The following is a 9,945-nucleotide window of genomic DNA, read 5'->3' as shown; positions in this document are numbered from 1 at the left end:
CATTTGCAAAATGTCTGTAGGGGCCTGACAATGTCTGGTCCTTGGGCCAAGTGACCCCTGCAAAAATATCGCAAGGAAACAACAGTCCTCCAAGGTTATTTTGTGTGCAAAGGTGTTTGTGGCAGCATCATTTATAAGGGTAAAAAACTTTGTGCAAATGCTACTGTCCCGTGACCAGAGCTCTTGGTTACAAGTGATGGAAACTCAACTGAAAAGGCTTTTAATGGGATTAAGAAGGTCAGGTACCGGGGAAGTCCAGGAGCAGAACTCAAGAACCTGCTTCAGGAGCAGCTGGATCCAGGGTCTAAAGGGTTGCGACAGGACTTGGTTTCTGCCCCTCTCGTTCCGCCCTCCTTGGTTGCGGCCTGTTCCCAGGCAGGTTCTCAACACCGCGGGCCTTTCAGCGATCCCCACGTGGGCCAACCCGGATCACTGCGCTCCATCCTGGACCCATCACCGGTCAAAGAGATAGGGTGCTCTGATTGGTCAGACCCAGGATGCGGCGCTCACTTCCACCCAATAGCTGCCCTCCGCGGAACTGAGAGTGGGAATCACGGTGCGTGGGAGAAACTGGAGCAAGGAAGGAGCGCCAGGCAGGCAAAAACTATAGGCGCCTCTCTAAGGAAACCTCCATAAACCATGATTACTGACACAGGCCCGGGGAACAGCATGGGCTGGGAAGCCAGATGCCTGGGCCTCCCCGCGACGCTGGGCCAGACCCGTCACACCTCTTTGTGCCTCGGTTTGCTCATCCGCAGAGCAAGAACCAGGGTTCCGGATTTCGGGATGGGTGTGAGTGTCACGGAGGTCACACTGGTCATTGGCTAGGCACAGGGGCACTCTGCAAAGAGTCCTTCACACAGGAACATCCTTATGTTAAATCGTGGTGGGAGAATCAAGATAAGAGACTGTACACGAACTCTGATCATGGATGGAAAAAGAAAGAAAAAAAAAACAGCCTGAAAACCTGAACGTACATCAGAATGAGCAACAGACAAGAAGCGAAACCTCCACGGGGGCTGGGGCTGAGGGATGCCGGGGCCGCCAGTGACTTTCTCCCCTGTGTTTTCCAAGTTTTCTCTCATGACCAATGATTACTTTCGATTTAACTGTTACTTGAAAAAGTAACATGATCTTCCTCCTCTGTGAAGCCCAAGGAGAACCACTGGCCCTCGCTGGAATCCGTCAGGAATTCCCAAAATGATCGTCTGGTCCGGGATCCAAATTTAGTCCCGGGGGAGATAAGGGCCAGCTCGGCCAGGCTGGCCAGTCTGGCTGGGCTTCCTCCAGGCCAGACTTTAGGGCCCAGGTTCCCAGGATGAAGGCTGGTGGTGCTATGGGGGGGGTGCAGGGAGCGGCTGAAGGGACTGCCCAGGTCTGTCCCTCCGGGCTTGCTAGAGCAGCCTGGCCTGGTGACGCTGTGTTAGCGGCGGTAGGGTAAGAACGGTGAACCAGCGTTTATCAGCCCAAAGAAACCCTGAGTTAGAGGTGGAGTTTTCCCAGAGCTGGGGCGAGGAGCCAGCCCTAGGTGTCCGTCCTGTGCTATCACCCACTTCTCCAGGGGGCAGGGGGCATTTCCGTAGGTGCCATCTAATAAGCAAGACTTTTTTTTTAAGTGATAAAGGTTTGGGGGAGGGGGAGGAACCATGTTAATCTAGGCTCTTTTGGTTATAAGAGAGAGACTAAAACCCAGTTCAAGAAAAAACCTAGCTTGAGAAAAAAACTCACACAACTAAGCAGGTCAGGTCTCGCTTCAGGAATGGCTGGATCCAGGTGTTCACATGATGTCATTGGGTATGTCTCTGAGTTCTGCTTTCCTCTAGGTGGACATCTGTGGTAGCCAAGATGGCCTCATGGCTCCTAACATATGCCAGTTTATTAACCCTTTTAAAAAGTTTCAGGAGTCCTGACTGGTGTTGCTCAGTGGCCTGGGTGTCATCCTGCAAAGCAAAATATTGCCGGTTCAATTCCTGGTGAGGGCACATGTCTGGGTTTTTGGCCTGGCCCCTAGTTGGGGCACATGCGACAGGCAACCAATCAATGTATCTCTCCCTCCCTCCCCCCTCTCTATAAATAAATAAATAAATGAATTTTTAGAGGAGTTTCAGGAAAAGTCCCAGGACTATCTTTCTTGGACCCCTTGGATCAAACACCCAATCCCTGAGCCGATCTCAGTCACGTGCCCGCACTTGATTTAAAAAACTAGCTATGACATGACTTTTCCCCTCAAGAACCATCCAGAACCATCCGTCTGGCGTGGAAGGCAGACCCATAAACAGACGCGCTCAGACCAGTGGAGTTCTAAGGCCGCTGGGACAGACCACATTCAAGGCACAGACGTCCTGGACCATGCGGTGGTGCATCCTCCTTTCTCCTGGCTGCTCAGCCTCTTGCTAACGCCCGGGCTGTGCCCGCCGGCACCTTCTACTGCCCCCCCCCCGATGCTGCAGTGTCCGGGGCCCGTGCCCTGGCCCTCCCCACCCCTCACTCAGCACCCTGCGTCTGAAGCACGGCCTCAGGGGGGCTCTGCTCTAGTGCGCGTGTGGAGACTTCTCTTTGCCTCATTCCTGGTGTTCCTGCAAGACAAATAATCAGCCACAGTAATCGCCACAGACCATCATTTAGTGAGCACCTACTACGTGCTGAGGGCAGCCGCTACATCCCTGAACCCTCACGACCTCTCTCTGAGGTGGGTCCCATCACTCCTTTCATTGTGTAGGACAGAAAACCTAGACTCAGAGACATTAAGTGCCTTCACCCACGCACTAGGGACTCTCAGAGATGAAAGGATTCCTTCCCTTTCCTTGTGTAATTATTTCCCAGGGCCTGGACCCAGTGGCTTTCCCGGGCAAACGGGCCTGGCCCCTGCAAGTTCACGGACCCCACAAACAGCCCATCGGGTGGGTAGTGCTGTCTCATTTTACGGAAAAGGGCAGAGAGGCTCAGAGCAGGCAGTGACCTCTCCTGGGTCACACAGCGCGTGCGTTGCGGAGCCAGGATTTGAACCAGGTCTGACGCTTTCCTCAGCACCACAGCTTGTCTGTGGGCAAACTATCGCAAGGAGGAGGCCCAGGAGGAAGAGGAGGGAGAAGGAAGGGGGTGGGGGATGGGGAGGGCGGGAACCAGGCTAGGCACCTAGAGGACTGAGGAGAGGAAAGCCGTCGAGTTGTGTCCTTGACTTTTGCACGAGGTCTGTGACTCCAGTTCCAGCTCGGGGACTCTGCCTCTCCCCTCAGGCTCACCTCTCCTGGCTCTGGGGAGCTGGTTCTGGCTCCCACGCGGGGGTGTGGAAAACACGAATATTCCAGGCATCCACTATGGGAACGTAGCCTCAACCTTGGCCGTTAAATGCACCCAGGGGAAGCTTCCAGAAGCCTGGGGGCAGCTGCGTCAACAGAGTGCCTCGGGGCCATGTGGCCCCCATCCTCGGACCCTCTCCCCGCCCTCCCCCTCCCGGGCTGCAGCCTGCCAGGTCTAAACCTTTCTGTCCAAGTCAGGGTCCTCCGACTCCCCGCATGCCGGGGAAGGCATCCGCCTTCAGAGGGGTCCCAGGATCCTGGGCAGGAATCTCTGTCCGCACCTTGTCCCCCACAAGAGGGGGCACTTGGCCTTTCCAAGGCGCCTAGCTTTGGTGTGGCCGTCCCCCTAGAGCTGTGCAATGTGGAGGGCCCCCACCCCGTGCCTCCCCTCCCTGGCCCTGGGTGGGCGTCTCCGACGTGATGGAGCCTGGCCCCTGCTGTGGGACGGTGGACGAGGCCCCGACCCTCTCTGCGTGTTGGCTCTGGATCTCTGAGGTGGGAGGGGTGTCGGCCCCCTGGAGGACCGTGTCAGGAGCGACAGTGTCGGGGTGTGGCTGGCACTAGGAGGGGCTCTGTACTGGGGGTTCCTGGTTTTACCGGCACCCTGGGGCCTGCCGCACCACCCCGGTCCCTGTCCCAGCGGGGGCCGGGCTGTCCCTCTGCCCCCCACGGCCCCCTGGGCCTCCGGTCAGGCCCTGGGCTGCCTCAGTGAGTCTGCCCGTGACACGGTTCACAGTGAGTGTGCTAACATCACGACTCGTGACAGAATACGTGGACCTTTCTGCCACTTGGTCTCTGATCCTGCTGGAGCGCCTAGGCCGTTTGGGTTTACACTGGACTCGGTTCACCTGACCAAGTGCGTCCTTTGCGTCGCCCCTTTCACTAGGAAAGTTGTTGTGCTGCTTTATTCTGCAGACTCCCAGAGACGCTGAGGCTTCGGCCCGCGCTGTGAGCCCCGCCCCTCTGCTGACCGATCGGGACTGCCCATCACTCTGACCGCACAGCCCCACCTGCCGACCCCTGAAAACCCCACCAGTCAGGCGATGAATGATGGCCGTTTACGGTCTTGTTCCCCCAGCGACCAGCCTTTTGACCAGCTGGCAGCTGTCACCTTTAAAACCCTCGCCTTATCCTTCCCACCTTAGAGCGCGTCTGCGGGTTATGCCGAAGGCCACGCCCTCTGATTGGCACGTGGAGTCCGAACGAAACTCCCCTTCGCCCCTCAGAAGCATCCTACGTCACTTTTGCTCGCAGCCGCAGGCGCAGGTGACCGGCACAGCGTCTCCCAAAGAGCGGAGCCTTGGTATTTACGTCCTCTCCCCCAGCGTGGAATTTCTGGCATTAGACACCTTCTTCCCGAAAGCAGCAAAAGCGAGGAGCGGTCAGATGGCGAGGGCTGGGGTGGGGGGGGCGGTTGGGCCTGAGCTGGCCCTGGCGGCCCCTCACCCCTTGCTTGTGTTGGCTCCAGGTCAGGAATGCTGGCCGAGGCCTGGGAGGCTGGCTGACCTCGGACTCCAGAGGGAAAGTCACACTTCTGCTCAACTCCCAGGAGCAGCCCTGCATCCCAGGAGGGGCGTGGGAAGGACCAGGCCGTCCCCAGGCTGAGCTGAGAACTGTCTGCAGCCTGGCCGTCCCCACACCCCACATCCCACACCCTCGCAGCCGCAGGCCACCTCGGAGTCTCCAGGGAGATCCACCCCACCCGGACCGGGTCTGGGAGAAGGCTCTGGCCTTCCTCGCTCACCCCCAGCCCAGGGCCAGCGGATCTGCCTCTGCCTTCCCTGGTGGCATCTCTCACCTCTATGAAAAAGACCCCTCTTTGTTATTCTGAGCAATCTGCGGCTGCCTTAGGCCTCTGTCCCCGCTGACAGGGAGTCCCAGGCCGCCTAGGTCCACTCCAGGGCCACCCCTGCTGCCCGGCCGTTCTGCGTGTCCACCCTGGCGATGCTGTAGCTCTGGGCACTGGGGAGGCTCCCCCAGGAGGTCATGCAGAGCTGGGCCCTGGGGGGTGGGCAGCAGCAGGCCGCAGAGAGGGGGTGGCGTGCCCTGCACAAGGCGGGGCCCAGGGCACAGGCTGCAGGGCTGTGGCATGCTGGGGGGCGGGCTGTCCAGGGTGAGGGCAAAGGTCGCAGAGACGCTTCCCTTCTGCTGTAACCAGCCCCTCTTCCTCCAAGAGGTCCCCACCACTCTGCTGGCTGGTGCAGGCCACGTTCAGGTGGGCAAAGGGCAGCGGCACAGCCTGGGGGGCAGGTGGGGGGCTAGGGAGCAGGAGGGGTCTGGAGGCAGGATGGCCAGGTGATACAAGCTGAGGGTCCTGTCCCCCCAGCCCCGCCTCCTCCCCTATTCTCGCTCAGGAGCAGTGAACCTGAACCTGGAAAACCTGAGGTCCAGAGAAGAGCTTTCTGGGGTCTTTCTAGCGAGGGCGCGGCAGTTTTTCTAGAACATGGAGCACTGCCGCCCTCTAGTGGTCCTCATGAGATACAGCAAAGACCTGAGCAGAAAGAAACGGACTGTCGGCCACCGTCTAGGTACTGCCCAATCCACTGCCCGCCTCACCTCCAGCAGAAACTAGATGTCACCAGGCGGCCTGGGGAGGCAGGATGGCCTCGGGGATCTGGGTCACCTTGAGGAGGCCATGTAAGGGTGACACTGGGCCTGGTCTGAAGGGGAGGTGGGAAGACTGGGTTGAGGACAGATCCTTCCCCAGACCCTGCAATGCTGGGAAGATGGTACCTGGCCCCCAACGCTGGCGCCCGTCTGACCGGCTCAGCTCAACCCACGCATGGCACCCTGTGTCAGGCACATTTAAAAAAACACAAGCAGCCCCGGCTGGAGTGGCTCAGTGGGTTGGGTGTCGCCCCGCAAACCGAAGAGTCACAGGTTGGATTCCTGGTCAGGGCACACGCCTAGACGGCAGATTCAGTCCCCGGTCAGGATGCAAACGAGAGGCAACAGATCGATGTTTCTTTCCCTTCCTTTCTCCCTCCCTTCCCCTCTCTCTAAAATCAATAAGCATGTCCTCAGCGGAGTATAAAAAAATAAAATAAAATAAGCAGGGAGGGAGAAATGCAATAAAAAGAAACTCTCAAGGCGTTATGCTAAGTGACACAGTCGCTCAGGAGAGACAAGTGCTGTTCGTTTCCACCCACGGGAGGTCCCGAGAGGAGTCGGATTCCCAGAGACGGGAAGCAGAGGGGTGGGCACCAGGAGCGGGGGTGGGGGGGTGTTTAATGGGGGCGGAGCTTCTGTTTGAGATGACCAGAAGCATTACGGAGACAGACGATGGTGTCGGCGGCAAGAACCACGCAGACGCGCTTTTATGCCCCTGAGCTGTCCCCTTGAAGTGGCCGGGGACAGCAAATTTTGTGTTATGTGTTGTTTTACCAGAAGTTTTTTAACTGGAAAGAAAAAGAAACCTTCCTATACAGGGTTTGGCAAGAGCCGGTTTACAGTTGCTCACCTGGAAAATGCTGCAGTAATTAGTAAATAATAACACGAGAATAAACTGCGTTTTCGCCTGCTCACCACTACAACCCTACTGTATGGACAGGGATTGGCAGTACGGCTGAAACCGTCTCTGTGGCCACCGTGAGGACCCCTACACTGTCCCCGTCCCCTGGGGCTGCCCTACAGGACACCACAGGCCGGGACTTGTGCAGCAGACACTTATTTTCTCGCCGTTCTGGAAGCTGGAGGTCCGAGATCAGGGCGCCCTCCGCGGCGGGGTGGGGGTGGGGGGGGTCTGGTGACCTGGAGCGGCCTTGCCCGTGCGCATGCGCAAACCAAGAGGGCTCTGCTGCCGCGCCAGGTCTGGCACAGGAAGACGCCACAAGGATGGCCTCACTCCACCTCCGTCACCTCCAGGGAGGCCCCACCTCCCAATGCTGCCACATTGGGGGTTGGGGCTGCAACCCCTGAATCTTGGAACTATGATTATCCTCGTTTCCCGGAGAAGGGTCTGGAGAGTGGGCGTGAAGAAAACTGACAAGAGGTGACCTCCGAAAGGGAGCCGGCTGAGCGGAGCCCAGCGGGTCAGCGAACTAGCCTGACACGGACACCCTCTGCCCGCAGCGACCTCCCCGGCAGAGCGCAGGGACAGAGTCGGAAGCACCTGCTACAACGGAGGGGCGTGGTGAGCCCAAGAGAGCGCGGGCTGTCTGGTCTAGGCTGAGGGAATCAGGGGGGCCTTCCATGGGGGAGGGAACCCTTGAGGCACAGACGGGCTCCATTTGGAGGAGAGGAAGAAGGGTTTGCCAGGCAGATGGAACAGAAGGTGCAAAGTCTTCAAGACATCTTCACTCTAGCCTCGGTGGCTAAGCAAGCCAATAGCTAAGAAAAGAAAAGAGAAAACCCAATTGTACGAATGGTGCAGTCCACCTTGGGGATAGCTTTTGAATATCTCTCTGTAACTAGCCCCCTTTGGGTTCCCTTCCTCCTCCCCAGAAAACACTGACGTGTGGGTCCACCCGTCCAGCCTCTCCCCGGGGCCCTGGTTTCCCTGATACACTGCAAAGCTGCCCAGCTACGAGGGGGATGAGGACAGCCAGGCAGATTAAGAGAGACGAGTGTGTCTCCAAGGGCGGATGGCCTTTGCCTACCCGTCTGCCAGGGAAGGGGCTGTGCCTGGGTGGGTGGGGGGTGAGACGTGGGCTGTGTCACCTCTGGGACCCCCAGCAAACTCATGTGTCACCCTCAGTTTCTGTAGTTACGGAACAGGTTGGTCACGGCCCCCAAACCGCCCAGAAGACCTCTCGCTGCACGACCTGGGTAGAGGAAACACGTGAGCCCCCAGGTGGCCTTAAAGGGCCCACTCCCTCACTCACTCCCTCACTCTGCGGGGAGAGCAGTGGCCCCGGCCCAGCGCAGGCCACGCCCTTCGTCGTAGATGAAGGAGAGGGACAGGGTTGCTGTGCTCCCTTCCTCTCCCCCAGGGTTCCCAGCACCTTGCTGTGCGCAGCCAGAATGAACTCTTTTACCATGCAGGCACCTCGTCCTTTTGAAAACGCTGACCGAGCCTCCTTGACCCCCCGCGCTGCCCTCTTTCCCTGGGGTCTCGCTCCCTCCACCCGCAAGGCCAGATGCCACGGGGCACACGGCGAATAAGGTGCAAGGACCAAGTGCCTGATGGACGCTCTAGGACCGACCTGAGTCGCCACGTGGACAGATGCTCTGTGGTCTGCGCCTGCTCCCCATCAACACCTCCGCACAGTACAAGCCCCACGAACTTGGCCATGGACTTGGGAGAAATCGAGAAACCCCATGGAATGGGGTCTCCAAATGGCAACAAAGCGGCGGGGGAAGTGAGCTCACTCAGGGGCGGGTGCCTGGGTTTATGGACAGAGATCCATTTGCATTGTGCACTTCTGCCGCCACACCCCCAGTGCACACTCACACACACACTCACCCATGCCCGGATCGCGCCTCCTCACCTGCTTTCCACTCAGACCTCGCAGTCCCGTGTGACTCTTCCCAAAGCCTCCCCCCAGCAGACCCCAGCCCTGCCCCCCACGCCACCACGCTGGCTTGATCTGCGACCAATCTCTGTCTCCTTCAGCAAACCGTCAGCTTCTGGGGGCAGGGACTCCTGGATGCCTGGTGCTCAGGACAGTGCCTGCCTCTTCGTTGTCCCCCACAGAGGGTTCTTCAGGTAGACCCTCGACTACTGGGACAGGGAGGAGGACAGGTTGCTGAGGGTGTCCAAGAGGGAGCTCTCCCTGCAGGCATCAGGCTGCACCCGTGGGACAATTGCTCCTGAATGAACGTGTTCTGAGCCTTCCTGGCCTCCCACCTCTGCCTTTGCTGCCACTGCCACTGCTGGGGGGAGTTCCAAGAGAAAAGGCAGGCGGTGGGAGAAAGCACACGAGACCCGCAGGCCGGGCTGGGGGAGGAGGTTGTGGAATTTGGAAGAGAGCCTCGGAGCACCTATGGGTGGGGGAGGGAGGGAGGGAGGACCTCCGTCCTCTTCCTGGTGACGGGGAAGTACCCGTGGGGGAATTGGGCTGCGCTGACCCCTTTCCTGCCCCCCGACTCTGCCAGACTGTGGTCTCGGTCCCACAGGATTTTCCTTCGACGGGACCACACGGACCTCGGCTGGGGGAGCCTTGCATCCTCGAGAAAGCACAGCAGACAGACAGTTCCTGCCTCTTCCCTGCAGGTCTCCTGCATCAGCGGGGTGGGATGGGGGGGGGAGGGGGAGAGCTCTGGCTCTGGGCAGGCACGCCCTCCGCCCTCCCCGTTTCCAGCCCTGTTAGCAGCAGCCATTCGCCCAGCCCCCGAGTCCCAGGCCGGAAGGTCCCGTCCTCGCTCACACTCTTCCTCTCCCAAACGCTTCCCTTCACACACCCCACCCACCTTGCTCCCTGATGTGAGTGAGGAGCTACCGGGTTTTTCTCCCCAGCCTTCATGTTCCTTCTTCTGGGAACAGCACCTTGATTTTCCTCGGGGCGGCCACCCACCCTTCGCTGCCCCCGACCCCTGAGGGTCAGGAGGGAGGCTGACCTCATCCTCCTGGCCGAGAGCCGTGCCCATGGCCTGGCCGACCCATGCCTTCCTGCTCCCCTTGACCCCACCCTGCCCCAACCCATTGTCCGCACGGCCGCTGGAGGATGTTCGTCGACCGTAAGCCAGATCACATCATTCCTCTGCT

Source organism: Phyllostomus hastatus, unplaced genomic scaffold (assembly GCF_019186645.2).
Source record: "Phyllostomus hastatus isolate PE091 unplaced genomic scaffold, TTU_PhHast_1.1 phas_contig_150, whole genome shotgun sequence".
Lineage (NCBI taxonomy): Eukaryota > Metazoa > Chordata > Mammalia > Chiroptera > Phyllostomidae > Phyllostomus > Phyllostomus hastatus.
Note: the sequence above shows the minus strand (reverse complement) of the source record.